The 17,427-nt window shown below is 42.9% G+C and overlaps 1 pseudogene; it reads left to right on the top strand.

Moving 5' to 3' along the window:
* Positions 1–704: 704 nt before the first annotated feature.
* On the top strand, positions 705–16,841 carry LOC146500145 (olfactory receptor 6N2-like; annotated as a pseudogene).
* The last annotated feature ends 586 nt before the right edge of the window (positions 16,842–17,427 follow it).

Consider the following 17,427-nt stretch of genomic DNA (forward strand, 5'->3'; position numbering starts at 1 on the left):
TAATGCTAATTTCTAACTCTGTTAAATTTAATAAATTCTGTTTCCATGAATACCTGGATGTTAAATGTAATTGTTACACTTTGTAAAACAGAACACCCATTTTATTAAAGATGAAATAATTTAGACAGTTTTTAACTCTCAGTGATGCTGCAGTGTTCATTTGACTTTGAGACCTGTAGCGGATAGAGTTTTGGACCCGTGCTAAGACATTTTTTCCACAGATTTTTGAGCGCTGTGTACCACATAAAATTGGTTCAAGGTCAGTATGCACAGCCAGAATTCATACATAAGGCGCACTGTTGATTTTTGTGAAAATTAGAGGATTTAAAGTGCACCTTTATAATCCAAGAAATACAGTAATGTAATGGTCTTCTAACAGGTATCATTCAGAAAGCATTAAATTGACTGTAGATCATGCAAAATACAGCAGCTAGACATCTTCTAAAGACTAAGAAAAATTAACATATTGCAGTAGAATTGATTTTAAGATTTTACTAATTACCTGTCCTTCATTGCCTGGGATCAGAATATATACAAGAAGTGCTTCTCCTGTACCAGCAAGCACTTTGGTTATGGAAAGTTATATACAAATAACAATAATAATAATAATAATAAAGATATTTTATTATTATTATTTTATCTACACTACTAAGTATACCCACCTCTGTATGAGGTATGATGTATGATGATAGGTCATACAGACAAAAATATCAACTGATAAAGTTTGGTGAAGTTGTTTACATGTTCTTGAAGAACTTAATGAGTCCCATTGAGAATGGGAAGTTTTCTGATAAAACAAAGCCACAGAGCCAATTACTTCTTAGTTCGGTGCTGGAAAAGCATTACTACAATTCATTAAGACTTGTCTTTTCATTTGTTTTTTAATGAATACCATTTGAATGGATGTTGACTTAAATGTAACATTGTTAACTCTAGGTGGGTTTGCAGAATTGCACAAATACAGATATCTTTATTTTGTGGTCATATTTACACTTTATATTCTGATACTCTGCTTTAATTCCACTATAGTTTTCCTTATCTGGACTCACAAAAACCTTCATGAGCCAATGTACATATTTATTGCAGCTTTGTTAATCAACTCTGTTCTTTACAGCATGATTATCTATCCAAAGCTCTTATCTGATGTTTTGTCTGAAAAACAGATGATATCATATCCACTCTGTCTTTTCCAAGGTTTATCATATTACACCTCGGTTGGTTCAGACTTTTTACTGTTGGCAGCAATGGCATATGACAGGTATGTGTCTATATGTAAACCCCTGCAATATCCAGTTATTATGAATAGAATAACTATATATGTATGTCTGATTTTAGCTTGGCTTATACCTGCTTTTGAAACCTCAGTGATGGGTGTGTTGTATTCGAATGTCAAACTCTGTAGCTTTTCTCTGACAGGAATTTTTTGTAACAATTCACTTTACAAGCTTCAGTGTGTGCCCTTGGTCGCAATATCTATATATGGTATGGTCATGTTGATAAACATTGCCCTTCTACCTTTGCTTTTCATACTTTTTACATACATCAGGATTCTTAGAATATCGTACCATTGTTGTAGAGAAGTGAGGAAAAAAGCTGTAAAGACATGTTTACCCCACCTGCTGGTGTTAATCAACTTTTCCTGTGTTAGTTTCTTTGATATAATTATAGTTCGACTAGATTCTGATCTATCCAAAACTCTTCGTTTGACATTGACGTTTCAGTCAATTTTATTCCATCCTCTTTTAAATCCAATCATATATGGACTTAAAATGAATGAAATTTTCAAACATATCAAAATATTGTTATCAAGTTTAATAACACTGGTATTACTGCCCTATTATCAATTGTATGGCGTATAATTTGAAATTGTAATGCAAACTAGATAATGGGGTACCTTTTCTCAGATGTTACATACTAGACAGAGGGAAAGAGATCAAATTTATAGAAATGTCATGACATTTATGTAAATGTTGATTTCTGTTCTTCTATTGATGACAACATAATGGTCATAAAACAAAGACAAACAATTTCTTAAACTGTTTCTGGTAATGTTTAAATTCTAAACAGCTTATATGTCTGCATTTCACATATTCCCTTTTTTATTGTCAAAGATTTTTATTTACTATTGTATATTCACATAAAAATAATTTAGTAGAATGAATCAATTATTAGAAGTCTCTCTTTGATGCTGACAAGCATATGAATATTCATCACAGTGTCTTCTGTTTTCTCAGTTATATATATTTATGCAGTAAATAAGCTAATTAAAATTTACACTTCTCTGGGTAAAAAATTAGTTTTTTCTGTTGATCCTATCATCAGAACATTTTGAAGCCTTTAATTTGTCCATCTATCCATTTGGTGTATCTCTTCATGTAATGTGGTAGGTATTTGTAGAGGAAGGATAGACAGTCACTGACACACGCTCACATTGTGCCTTGTGATGGTCGACGGCTGACCACATGACCAATTGCAAATTCACCTACATCAGGTACATGAAGTTTACAATACTTAAAAAAAAAATTGTTTTTTTTAAATGAAAAATTCTTTTGAACTTTCCATAACTCATTATGAACGTAATATCGTTAAAAACCTTATCAAATCATAAATGGACTGGTACCTTTATAGCACCCTTCTATGCACTCAAAGCACTTTCCACAAGAAGTCTTATTCACAAAATAACATATTGTGAATAAATAACATATTCATACAGCACTTTTACCATGACTAAGTGCTTTTAAAATGTTTTTATGGTTAAAATCTATTGTCAACAAGCGTGTTAGGAATTTTTTACCCATACCTTAAAAAGTTTCACTTGATATCTGAAAACCATTTTCATCTGAGCATGTCCTGTTTTTTGATTGTGATGTTCAAATTATTGGACAAGTATGACTGGACAGAAATTGTCATGCATTTTCAGCAATTAAGAAATTAAGTTTGTGACGTGACCCTTCGGCAGCGATGCCAGAATAGTTTCTAGCTCTGCTCACATAGTCACAGTTTTTCACGTATCCTGTCATAATAGTTAGTTATTTTGAGGCCTATCCTACTATGGACACCTCATTAACCAGAGACTCATGGAAAAAGGAGATTGTTCAATCTCCCTTAAAGAAGTTTAAAGAATCCTCCGTTACTAAGGATGACCTCAAAGAGGTTATTGCTAATGGCTTAAAGCTAGCACAAGTCCCTCAATGCAATAGTTGCCTCGGCAGTCAGAGAAGCTATGGACTCTATCTTGGTCCCTGCTTTACATGACTTATGCACAGAGCTTCAAAAGACCAATGAAGTGGTAAATGATGTTTGCGGCAAAATCGAGAGAGTGGCTACAATGGCTAAGTGTACTCAAGACCGAGTGGATTCAGTGCAAGCAGCTGCATGAGAGGATAGACGATTGACTATCAATCTAAAGAAACAACTTGACCAACTCGCTACAAAGCTCACAGATCTGGAGCACAGGGGTCGTAGGAATAACATCGGACTTGCTGGCTTACCAGAAATGACAGAGGGCTGTTGGCTACATCAAGGCTAATCTCCCTAATGCTGGACATACACTGTGCGATTTTTGGCTCATTTTGAGACGATTTTTCAGTTTTGCAACCATTTTGGTGATCGGCCCGAGTTTCGCCTTCATCGTGTGTCGTGCATCGTGTAGTATACGTGGGGTAACGAGAAGCGATTAACAGCTCATGACCAGCTCCCGATCATCAGTCGTTTGGTCGTAAGAAAATCAAACCTTTTTGAAATGCTGTCGGCCGTTGTGAGGGTGTCAACGCAGCCTCTCACACTGCGCATGCGCAAACACAGAAAGTGAAAAGATGGGGCAGCACAGCAGTGCAGCGTGCGATCTGGACACAAGCGATGGAGGCACAACTTGTATAACTTTGGCAAGCTCATCCGAGCCTTTTCGATGTGGCCTCACAATATTATCATGACCACAACAACCGTGAATATAGTTGGATGGACATTGCTACTCAATCACAGCTGCCTGATCAACGTTTTTCATTAGCAATTTAGCAAAGTTGATGGTGGTGGTGTGCGTGTCTATGTGAGTGAAAGACAGAGAGGGAGGGACAGCACAAGAGCCAAAACAGTTCAGGGGGCCAGCTGTGCGGACAGCAACGGCGGCGACGGGCAAATAGTTCTCGGGGCCGACCGTGCACACGGCAATGGCGGCGGTGCAGACAAAACAAATCAGGAGGCCGGCCACGCGGAAGGCAGTGGTGGCAACAGAGCAAATCCGGAGGTCGGCCGCGATGCTAGCGGCGGCGACGAACTGTCTCAGGAGGCCGTGACGCCCAACTAGAGGCCAGGAAGGCGGCCGGCAGAGGCGAAGTGGAGCAGGACGAGCTGGAACTGATGACGGTGTGGCAACTGCAGGACCAGACGAGGCAGGACCAGACGAGGCAGGACCAGACGAGGCAGGACCAGACACTGAAGCTGGATCAGGCGAAGGCGAGGCTGAAGCTGGAACAGGCGAAGGCGAGGCTGAAGCTGGACCAGGAAAGGTGAGGCTCGATGAAGACAAAGAGGCTGGACCAGGCGTGGATGAAGACACAGAGGCTGGACCTGATGGCAGCGGGATGGCTGCGGAACCTGACGGCAGCGGGACGGCTGCGGAATCTGACGATGATGATGCTGCAGTTGACGGTGATGCTGCAGTTGACGGTGATGCTGCAGTTGACGGTGATGCTGCAGGCAGAGATGCGGATGCTGCAGGCGGTGATGCTGCAGGTGGTGATGTGGATGCTGCTGGTGACGGTGTAGAAGTCGCAGGGGATGATTCAGCAGGTGACGGCTGAACAGACTTCCCCGGACCGTCAGCAGACGTGAGGATGTGCTTGCTGGGTCCTCCAGGACCCCCACCAGACGAGGCATGAAGCTGGACGGGCTCCTCGGGCCCTCCAGCAGATGTGGCATGAGGCTGGACGGGCGACTCGGGCCCTCCAGCAGATGTGGCATGAGGCTGGACGGGCGACTCGGGCCCTCCAGCAGACATGGCATGAGGCTGGACGGGCGACTCGGGCCCTCCAGCTGACGACACTGAGGCTGGACGGCGACTCGGGCCCTTGAACTCTCAGGGGGTGCTGAGAGCCGAGACTATTTAGGTGAGTTTTCCGGTGGAGCTGCTGGCGCTGGCGTCTTGACCTCTAGGGGTCCAGAGTTGGCTGGTGACTGACACCCAGCCTCTGGTGAGGCCCTAGAGGGAGTAACTGTCTCTGAGGTGGCCAGCTTAAGAGAACCAGCAGATGTAATGATGAAGTGTGTTCCCTGCTTGTAATGAGACGGTGAGGATGGTGACTGGATGAACGAGTGGGTGGGCTGCTGAAATAGTGGCAACTGAACTACAGGTAGCAAAGATGATGGTAGCGGAGGTGTAACAGGTGGTGGAGTGGTTGACTGAACTGAGGACAGCTGGGCTGCTGACTTAACTGAGGGCAGCTGGGCTGCAGACTGAACTGAGGGCAGCTGGGCTGCAGACTGAACTGAGGGCAGCTGGGCTGCTGACTGAACTGAGGGCAGCTGGGCTGCTGACTGAACTGATAATTTTACTGCTAACTGTGTTACAGACCCCACATTAAATTGTGGTGAAGGTGTGGATGGGGGGATATGGTCAGGAAAAACTGTTTCAGGGAAGTTTATTGCTTTACCTGAAGGAACCGATGCAGACGAAAAGGCTCCCCTAACATAGCCATTCCCTAAACTCGAAGTGCTAGACTCAGTAACTCCAGGTTCTCTATTGGTTTAGAAACAAAAGCGTGAACACAGTCATTAACCCTGAATGTGGGCTCAGCAAAGGCAGTCTTTGGAGCAGTGGCCACGGGTGCGACGGAAAAATCATTGTTATCTTCAGAAGACACACAAAAAATAGCTCCAGAAAACACAGTCACAGAACCTGACGCAGCAGAAAAAGTGTCCCTTTCACTCACCACAGCCGGCTGCTTATATGTCCCGACATCTGGCTGTGGAGTGCCGCGCCGGCGGCGCGAACGTCGCTTCCTCCTTGGGGACGGCTCTGACGGGCCGGGAAATTCCTCCATTGAAGCGAGTGGGCGAGCGGTAGCAGCGGGAGGTTGAAGGTGAAGCTCGTGAAGAACAATAAGCCCAATAACCAGGGGTAACCGGAAATAAGTTGTTGTAGCTTGTCTTCCACAGCATAGAGAAACGCTTCTCCCTCATGCTCTACTCACAGATAGATTAACCTTGAAGCGGAGTCAATAACGGCCTCCTGAAGCTCGCTGGGTGGGTTGAATGCCGCTGGATCCATATCTGGCTGGTCCGTACTGTCACGGCGAGTTGAGTGAGCCGTGTGGAAGAAAGAAAAGGAGGATCCAAACGCAGGAACTTGTAAAGGTGTGAGGGTGGTTTATTAAACACAAAATAAAAATGGGCAAATGGCAAAAGGAACAGAAGGCTATCTAAACTGAGAACAACTAAACTAGTGAACACAAACCAGGACATGATCATGAAGGAGGATGACGACGGATGACAGCAGGGAGAACACACAGATGAAGCATGGTGGATACACAGACGGACCAGCAACTACAATAACAGAGGACGCGACTTAAATACACACAGAGAAACACAGGGAGATTACACACAGGTGGTGGACACAGCTGGGAGTAATTAACGGGACGAGACAAGAGGTAAAACTGAACACATTCACAAGAGACGCAGACCTTCACAATAAAACAGGAAACAAGACCTCACTACACAAAGACGCCGACTGAATATAACACATGGAACGTAAATGCTAAACATGAGACACAAATCCTGAAACACAAATAAACAGAAACATGGAACTAACAATGATAATCATCATAGCCTCAGAGAACAAAACAATCATTCAAAAATAAACCAAAACATAAGAACACAAAACGCTGGGTCGAAACTGACCCAGAACCATGACAGAACGACTCTTAGAGCTCTGGTACATGAATGGCAGAGGAACCAGACAAACACAGTTGTGTGGCTTAAAAGTACTTTAGTGATGTTAAGCCTTTTAAAATAATTTTTTAACAACACAGAATTACAACAGGTTTTAACAGCTCTTCAAAAATAAAAAATTCCCCCAAAGTAGCAAAAAAATAGAATAAAATAAAATTGTGCACAAGTGAAGCTTTAGTCTTTTTTAAGTCCAAATGGTAACGGTGGGGCCCATGACAAACGGGTGTATTGCAATAGAGTCCGTCCGATGAGGAGTGTGTGTGTGTCATTGTTTGTCCTACCGTACTACTTCTACAGTAGAGGATTGTAGTCGATCAATGTGCAAATGATTGTGCGTGTGTATGTATATCGTCTCCTAGGATCTTGGGTTAGCTCGCCGTCCAGTGAACACTGGAACACCCTGGGTTCTGGAATCGCTGATCTGGTCTTTGGATTCGTCCCATATAAAAACCTGACCTATAAACAATGGTCCAATATATGTCACGAACAATTTAAGAATAACTCTCACAAATTAAACTAGTGTCACACTGCAGTAACTACTATTCAGATCAGCTATCATCAATTCAATCATTATCAGTTCAGTCATGTTGTACAACATTAAGATATCAAGTTGAAAGTATCAGTCTTCAAAATTTAGTTGTAACCTGCAGCAATGTTAAAGATTATCTACAAGGTTTCAAACATTCAGGAATTATAGTCACCATATAATTCACTTTTCATGGTAAACATTCATTACATCCATCAGATATAAAGTCATTGTTGGAGCAATACACAAACGCTTATCAGAAACCAAACAAAGTGCAAATAATAATAATAATGGATTGGATTTATTTAGCGTATTTCAAGGCACCCAAAGCGCTTTACAATGCCACTATTCATTCACTCTCACACACTGGTGGAGGCAAGCTACAGTTGTAGCCACAGCTGCCCTGGGGCAGACTGACAGAGGCGAGGCTGCCATATTGTGCCATCGGCCCCTCTGGCCAACACCAGTAGGCGGTAGGTGAAGTGTCTTGCCCAAGGACACAACGACCAACGACCAGGACAGAGAGCCCGGAGATCGAACCGGCGACCTTCCGGTTACAGATACGCTTCCCAACCCCCTGAGCCACGGTCGCCCCTGTAATAATAATAATAAAATATAAAAATAATTTCAATAACATGTAAACACAAGGACTCAGTCCACGAATAGGAGTATTAGAATAGTATTAGAATAGATGTGCTTAATCCCGCTTGTATCATAGGCCTACTAGTACAAGTGGGAATACACTAAAAATGATCTCCAAGTATTCAATACTGAGTACAGTTGAACCCCGATTTACGAAATTAGTCGAAGCACCCATCGCGCCTTTTGAGTGAACGATAGGTTATAGGCTAATTGCTAACTGCAACAACAATATGTCGTTCAAGTGGAACAGCAAAGCGCAAGTACGAAAGCCAAGGGGGTTGTCACATGATTTGGAAGGCATTGTGGGCATTGTAGGCATTCTAGAATCAGCCAATCAGAGCCAGCGGATTTTGTTACACGGGCATTTTGCCGTTAAGTGCCGTTAAGTGCCTTCGTAACTTGAATTTTCTGTTAAATGGGGTATTCGTAAGTCCGGGTTCCACTGTATTGTAAAACAACTGATTGACATCAAAAAATTAAGCAAGAAGCAGCATAAAGTCTGATGGTATTTTAACTCGTTAAGAGATTAATTTCTTCAGCTTACCGCCTGCTCTGTTCGGCTGTAGAAGCAAGAGACCGTGAGTCCACACCTTGACCACCTGGTCAGCTGGACTGGGACAAAAAATCGGTCCGGGCATTTTGACTAGAGAGTGGCCACCAGGTATTATAGAAAAAACCATAAAGCCTTTGGATGAAAGCAAACGCTGTTGTGACAGTGATGTACACTGTCTTGTTGGTATATATGTATGAGCTCTAAACAGTTTACATCAGATGACCACTTAAGGACATCTCTTGATTTCACCTTCGTGTTTCCCTCTCACCAGATATCCAAACCGATATCATGACAAGCAGCTTTTACGGCTGTGGCTCCAGTAAACATCAGCTGATACTAGAAAGTAATATTAAATGAATTCTAACAACAGCTGCTTAAATGTGCTGCTGTTGTTTAGCGCAACATCCGCTGGTTTCCTCTTTCTGGTGCAAAGTGAGGACTAGGAGGGGGGGAGAATGAGAGAAGAATAGGCAACTGTGCAGCGTAAAGACACAGAATAACTCCAGCTTTTGTTTTTTTCTTTCTAGCAGAAGTACAGGACAAATTGCGTTCCTTTTCATCTCAATACAAACGTATTGTAATTGGTCCAGCCCAGAGTCCATCATGACCAATTGGCAAATCCACCACTTTTCATTGTTTATACCATTACAAAAACAAACAAACAAACAAAAACAAAAAATTACCATCGGCCCAACGGGCAAATTCCCAGTACGCCCGATTCCAGTCCAGCTTTGGGGTCAGCTGGTGGGTAACAGGCATCTCCAAAAAAGTTAGAGCACTCTTGCAAATATGTGATGTCTTGATAAATTGAGCAGATATTTGAAGTTTATACGGCAACATCAGTTTATTTTGTGATCCAGAAAGACTAATATTTTAAACTCTGCCAATCTGCGTTCCTCTGCCACTACCTCATTTGAGTTTTGGACAAAATGCTGTTATTGTGTGTAATGATAATCGCAAACACTGAAATATATTTCTTGCATACAGAAATGAATTTTGTTTGGCAAAATAATTTTCTCCTCAACACGCAACATTTGCGTTTGCAATTTTTTTTTAGGCGCGCTCAGAATAGAGGCACTAAAATAACGCCATAGAAATATAGAGATAAAATCAAAAGTAGTGAAAAGCGGCCAATTATACCCTGGACCCCAGAGGGTTAATGTCATGGTCCTGGGTCTTTTGATCCAGTTTTTTTTAGTTTTCATACATTTTTGATCATTCTGTATCATTTGGTTCCTAGGTTATTCTGTTCACTACTGTTTTGTCATGGTCCTGTGTCCTTTTGACCCAGCGTTCTTAGTTTTCTTGTGTTTTTGTATTCTGTTCTTTATTTATTCTATGATTCCGAGGTTGTTCAGTTTTGTTTATGAGATTTCCCCTTGTGACCTTACCCCATGTGTCTCCACGCATCTGTGAGTCCCCATGCCTTGTTTCCTCTCCTTATGTTTTATCCCATGTTTTCCCCAGCCTGTTATGTCTGTGCTCTCCCCGTGTTCTCTCCTGCCCTCCTGTCTGCGCCCCTGTGTACTTCCTGTTTTACTTTGACAGTCTCCCGTCAGTATGAGTCAGTGTTGTGTTACTCCTGCCATGTCTTGTTATGATTATCAGTGTCAGCTGTGTTCCCCATGTGCTCCTACTTTTCTCGTTGACCCTCTGTGTATTTATGTCCGCGTCTCCCTCAGTTCTGTGTTGCATTCTCCCTCATAGCTGTGTCATTCTCCCTGTGTCTCCTGGTGCACATTATAATTAGTTTTTCCCAGTTTAGTTTAGTTTTGTATTGTTGGTATGATCTGTTTTCCCAGCAATAAAGCTATGCTTTTGAGTTTAAGTTCTGTCCCCGTGAGTTTGCGTTTGGGTCCATTCCTGCCTTCCACACAGCCGAATCATGACAGGTTTATTAGATTTCCCCTTGTGTCTTTGCCCTCTGTCTCCCCCTGTGCATCTGTGTTTATTTAGTTGTGTGAGTCCTTGTGCCTTGTTTCCCATCCTTGTGTTTTATTCCACCATGTTTCCCCAGCCCGTCAGGTCTGTGCTCTCCCTCGTGTTCCCATGATCCCTCTAGCCTGCTTCTCCTCCACTCACACATCATGTTTCCTGTTTTATTGTAAAGGTCCCATGTTTTCATGTTCATTCCGTTTAGTCTAGCTTCCCCTGTCTCGTTATGGTTATTCGTATCGGCTGTGCGTGTCCTCACGTCCCTGTCATCCCTCTGTGTATTTAGGTCAGCGTCTCTCTCAGTTCGGTCCTCCCTCATGGCTGCGTGTCTCTCCCCGTGTTTCCCTGAGTAATTAGATTAGATTAGCATTAGAATTTCTCAGTTTACTTTAGCATTGTCTTGTATCGCCTTTTCCCCCATTCATTAATAAAGCTGTATTTTGAGTTAAGTCCCGTTTTCCATGAGTTTGTGTTTGGGTCCTCTCCTGCCATCACACAGACGTTTCATGACAGTCAAATGAGAAGCCTGGCTCTTAGTGGTCTGCAACACTGCAAAGTAAATACTGTCATGGTCCTGGGTCGGTGACCCAGTGTTTTTGGTTATGTACTTTTGATAGTTTTGTATTTTCTAGGGTTTAGTGGTGTTCCCTCTGTTTGGTGTGTTCCCCTCCTGTTTCCCATCCCCTGATTCCTGGCGTGTGTATTTATAGTGTGTATTACCTCGTCCTCGTTACTGGTTCGTCTGTGTTTTTCCCCTCGGTCTTCCTGTGCATTTTCCCCACGTTGATCTCCCTGCAAGGTACCCTCGTTCGTGTTCTGGTTTTGTGTTGAATTCTAGTTTTTCCAGTTTAGAGTGTTTTCAGTTCTGCTTCTTGCCACCCTTTCTTTTGTGTTGAACTTCACCCCTTTTGTAAATAAAACTCACTCGCTACTACGCAGTCTGCATCTTGGGTCCGTTACTAATCCACACACGGCCTGCCTCCAATCCAAGTCCAAGCTATGCCAGAACTACCTCAGAAAAAAAAGAACAAGAGGGTAAGCTTGAAAACAGTGTGTTACGACCAGTGTTGGGACTAACGCGTTATTAAGTAACGCGTTACAGTAACTACGTTATTATTGTGGTAACGAGCATGGTAACTAGTTATTATGCCAAAATCAGGAACGCGTTAGTCGTTACTGGGATTTAGATACGGTCGTTACTCGTTACTTCGTGTGGTGGCTATCGCGGAGCTTCCACAGATTCAGTAACATTAGCAAGTGGTGGAGGCAGCAGGTGGATGAAGGAAAGGGGACGCAGAAGGAAAAGAGACCCGATGCGGCCGCCGGTCCAAGTGTGAACTTCAGGTAAGAAGTTATGACCTGCAGTCTATCTGGGTCAGATATAAACCAAGTTTAGGTGGAGTTTATTTTCGTTATTCTGACTTTTTCCGTACTGCGTACTAGCTGGCATGACGGAGTTTCTATACAGCTGGGTGGGTGCTATGAAGTTAATGATGTTGAACTTTATTTTGTTCATAAGGTATTAGAGTTGCCAACCGTCCCGTCTGGTATTCAGAGAAAATTACGCATTTCTTATTGAGGTGAAAAGGAAGAGTTTGTCCCGGACTTCAGCTACATTGAAAAAGACACAAAGCTGGAGTTATTCTGTGTCTTTGCTGCACAGCTGCCTCTTCTTCTTTCATTCTCCCCCTCCCTCTGTTTCTACTTCAATCATGAAAACTGATCAACGATCAGCTGATCGGCTCTCTTGTTTGTTTATCGCCCACTTTGCGCCAGAAAGAGGAAACCAGCCGATGTCGCGTTAAACAACAGAAGCACGTTTAAGCTTGATCAGCTGTTGTTAGAATTTATTTAATATTAATTTCTAGTATCAGCTGATGTTTGCTGGAGCCACAGCTGTAAAGCTGCTGGTCATGATGTCGGTTTGGTTATCTGGTGAGAGGGAAACATGCAGATGAAACCAGGAGATGTCCTTACTGAATCATCAGAACTGAACAGGTGATGGAGAAACAGGTTTACCTTTTAGGTGACATAAATGAGTTGAAGGGAAGTTATGAACTGTTTCTGAGAGACAGATAACCCCAGGATCCTTTTTTAGGTAGCTGACAGCTGGTAACTGTGCAGGTGCGGATCTAGCAAAGTTTTGCCAGGGGGGCCAGGTAGGGCATTAACAGGGAAAGGGGGGCACAAGGAAATACTTTTCTTTCTTATTCTCATTTAAAATGTCTAGATTTTAAAAAATAATTATCTGAATCTTACAACAAAGGATTGATAGATTGATGCATATATACCATCAAAACAGTGAACATCACTGTCACAACAGCGTTTGTTTTCATTCAAAGGCTTTATAATTTTTCCTATAATGGTGGGCCAGTCTCTAGTCAAAATGCCCAGGCCAATTTTTTGTCCCCGTCCAGCCCTGTATGCAGCTCATCTGCAGTCTGGTGTTACCTACATCTTCCTATTCAGAAGGCAGAATTTCCGAGTTCTGAGTACAATCAAAGCACCACGACTGCAGTTTTTGTGTTGGATGTAAAAGGCGCACATGACGCTATGACGTAGGCTAGAATCATGGCAGCAGTCAATGACGGTCCAGGCGTGGGATTTCGCTCGTGGAAATATGCACATTATCTTTTCCTTTCTATTGGTAGGTGGCACAGTGCACTTGTGGCAAGTAAGCAAGCTAGAAGACTGGCAAAGTTGTGGAAGCAACACATTAACAAGAGAATTCTGAGTAAAATCAAAGTTACTTTCCCTAGTAACTAGTTACTTTGAAAGTAACGAGTAACTTGAAGTAACTGAGTTACTTTTGATAGAAGTAACTAGTAATGTAACTAAGTTACTATTTTAAAGTAACTTACCCAACACTGGTTACGACTGAAAAGGCCAGGCTTTGTGTGTGAATTCAAGTGCAAACATAGACGGAGGAAACATTGACGTGGATAAATTTATTTACAGTGACTAATTTAATAACAATTAATAGTAATTTTGCAAGAAATTCTGAAGGCTATGAACTATGAACTAGGAGGTTGAGAACTATGAACTATGAGACAAAACTATGAAACGTGAAACCTAAACTATAAACTTTGGCTAGATTCAAAAAGTCCATGAACGGATCCTGGGTGGAAATCCAGTGAATCACGGCCAGTTGGTTAAATGATGTTGTAATGGCTTACATTACAGTTGCAGGTGAAGACGTTATGGGAGGAGGGAGTCCAAGGGGTCCGGGTGAGTAATGATCCAGAGAGAGTCCAGAATGCACTTGATCCAACAGGCTGGCAGGGAGGCAGGCACGTGGAGCACCACAATGAAGGGAGTCTGACCTGATAGCAGAAAACCAGCGTCCAAACAGAGGTGAGTATTGTTCCAGCTGTGAAGCATGATGACCAAGTGGGTAACTACGGCAGAAAGAAAATACTATGAAATCAAAAAATCTAATTAAAATTTTATTTTCCACATAAAAAGTACAGCATGTAGTGAAACGTTTGTGTCTGAGCTGCAAACAGGCCATGCCATTCCAGGGCTTGGTTTTAGCATGGGAGGTCTAGCCAGGACTCTTATACTGGGTGGAAATCGAACTTGCGATTCCCTTTCCGAAGGTGTGTAATCTTACCACTACACTATCACTGTGAGTGACATATAGACACAGACAAACAGGCACATACAGACACAGACATGCATTCCCACCCTCATGCACACATATACAAACACTTAGCACTCACCCAACGTAGGGATAGACATAAATGGACATGTACACACAATCACACTCCCCAAACATACTCTATACGCCGGGTCCAGGTAACCTCGCCCCCAGAGGGGGAAACGGCACCCAGACCCAAGAGATGTTACCCTTCCCTCCGGGGTGGAGGCAAGCAGACCGTCCCAGGCTCCGCAGCAGCAGGGAGGCCAATCGGACAGCCAACATCTCCTCCCAGCCCCCCCGCCCCGATGGCTAGTAGAGAACGGGGGTGTGTTAAGACCCCATACCTCCCTCCTGCCGCTCATGTGTAGTGTTGCTGCGTGTTGCTCTAAAGTGCATTTAAAACAAGGGAGAGCATGGTGCTGCTGCCAGAGAGCAGCAGGTGTTAGCACGGCCCCTCCCGAGAACCCTCAATGTCTACATGGATTTAAAATTGAGATATGGGCACCGGCGCCAGAGGTAGGTTTGAATACACAGACCGTCTACTGGACGCCGTTAACGTGCCCACCCTCAAGGCCAAATATATATGTATGTGTGTTATGAGAGTGTAAGTAATGTGGATGTCTAAGTTGTGAGATAAAATTGAGGCACAGGTGGCCAGAAGAGGACAGAGGGGGGGCGAATGTCTCCCCTGCACCCTGGTGACACACCCGCACCACAATGCCCTACCTGTGTGGGTGGGTGTGGTGGAGCGGGAAGAGGGAGGTAGGGATGGGGAGGAAAAGAAGGGAGGGGAGGATGCCCCTCCCTAGGGCCAGCTCCCCCGCTGACCGCAGTAGGCACCCCTGTTCTCTGGTACCCACCAAGGCAAGGGAGCCCAGGCCCATCCAGACCGGGGCCTACGGCAGCAGCACCGCCAAGCCCCACAGGACCCAGGGCAGCCCACCCCACCCCACCGCAGAGGAAACTGTACCCACCCCAACATTCAATCATCTCCTAGACTACACAAGACAACAGACACCCAGGTTAAGTTTATTCTCCACCTCTCCTATGTCTCTCCCCCACCTGCAGAGTGGACTCCTGCAAGGATGGAACAACCTCCCTGCCAGTTGAAGAGCCCCCCAGTTAGGCCGATGCACAAGAGGCCCCCTGCGCCAGGGCTGAGCTCCCGTGCACCCACCCGCCCACAACCTCGGCGACACACCAACGAGGACCGAAGCCCCCAAGGCCCAGCCAGAGCCCCAGCACGGAGGCGAAGCACCCCCGAACCCCAAACCCCCACGCCTGCCCCGGATCCACTCAGGGGCAGCCAGGCCACCAGGCCAGTAACCTACGTCCGCCAGCACAGACCATCCGAAGGTGTGTAGTCTTACCACTACACTATCCAACTGCATGAGTAAAACCACAAAACATTAAAGGATTTAACGAGAGCTTGACGGCCTAGCACAAAAATAAGTTAGGTATAGATCTGGCAGAGGTCTGTTGTGAGTGCTGAACTTAAATACCGGTGACTTGATTGCAGTCAGGTGTGAAGGCTGATTGGAGTCTCTGCCAAAGGGGGATCCCAGTGTTGTGTAAAAGCCCAGCACTCACCTGGACCATGATAATTTGTTTTTTAATAGACCAGTAACTAAATTAATCTAGAATGCATGATGAAAATGTTCACAAATGGGTAAAAATGTCCTCTCTTTAACAGTGAAAACATCTATCCTAGCTGAGTTGCAGGACAAAGTGTTATAAAAATAGCTTTGTCCCCATTTCTGTCACTGAATTAAATAAGAACAGTTTTTGATTTGAAATATTAAATTACTATATATGTGCTACAGTGAGGTTTATATCTTTATTAGGTATGTGTGTTTTTGAAGGGATGCCAAATGCTATCATTTTTCTGTAAAGCAAATTTTGGTATAAATAAAGTAGACTCATTAAGTTACATATCTTGGCCACTGTTTATTAGACACTGTTCGGTGTTGGTGTCAACTTCTGGACTGCAAAGCTGCCTTAAAGTCAAAACAACTCTTCACAGATTAAAGAAGGTCACATGAATGCATGTTGTGGTGGAGGGTTTGCTGAAATCCGTGGAGGGTGAAGTAGTGTGATTAAAAACATACTGCATGGTCAGAGCAGGCCGCATTAGAACTGTGGATAGTAACTCAATGGACAATAAACTAAATTTAACTTACATAACGCTTAATGGGTATGTAGAGGTGGAAAAGTACAGATATGTCTATTTTCTGATTATTTTTACAATATATGCTGCAGTAATTTTCTCTAATTCCACCATTATTTGTCTTATTTTGTTTCATCAAAGCCTTCGTGAGCCCATGTATATTTTTATTGCAGCTTTATTATTGCAAAGGTGTAGAGAAGTCAGGAAAAAAGCTGCACAGACCTGTTTACCTCACCTGCTGGTTTTATTCAACTATTCATTCTTCTGTACATGTGAAGTTATTATACTTCGACTGGAATCTGATATTTCACAGACTGTACGTTTAATAATGACTTTGCAAGTGGTTTTATATCATCCACTATTTAATCCAATCATATATGGACTAAAAATGAAATAAATTTCTAAACACCTAAAGAGATTGTTCTGCTAAGAAAAGTGATGTACAACAAAATATAGTGAGATGTTTGATGTTGATCCCTGAAACAAATTTATTGTTTATTTCATCAGATATTCTTTATATTGATATATCTCCTATATAAATATTGATTAATATCTCTTTGTACTTAACAATTTTACTTTTACTTATTTATTTAACAATCTCTCACTTTGTGTGAGAATCAACATTTTATTGATGTGATGAAGTCTTCTTTATAAATTGGTGAGGACTTATATACTAACAGTTACATTTATAGCCACATGTTGACAGACTTCTCAAAGTCATATGCAATAGAAAAAAGTAAAGACAAAAAGAAAATTAATTATGAAGGCAGCTCTTCACGTGGGCACTGATAGGAAAAGAAACATAGCTGTTGATAATAATGCAGATTTGGGTCCTGCTGTTAAATGAAACCTTCCCCTTGTATATGTAAGTATTCTTTTGCCATGTTATCAGACTGTAGAGTGACAAATTACTCAAACATAATAAGAAATATAAGAGTAGCACATGGGTGTAGAATTGCTAGCTAACAACAAGCTTGTAATACAGTGTGTTTTCACCATTGTTTTTTCCTGAAATT

The sequence above is a fragment of the Neolamprologus multifasciatus genome, chromosome 16 (genome assembly GCF_963576455.1).
Source record: "Neolamprologus multifasciatus chromosome 16, fNeoMul1.2, whole genome shotgun sequence".
Classification (NCBI taxonomy): Eukaryota; Metazoa; Chordata; class Actinopteri; order Cichliformes; family Cichlidae; genus Neolamprologus; species Neolamprologus multifasciatus.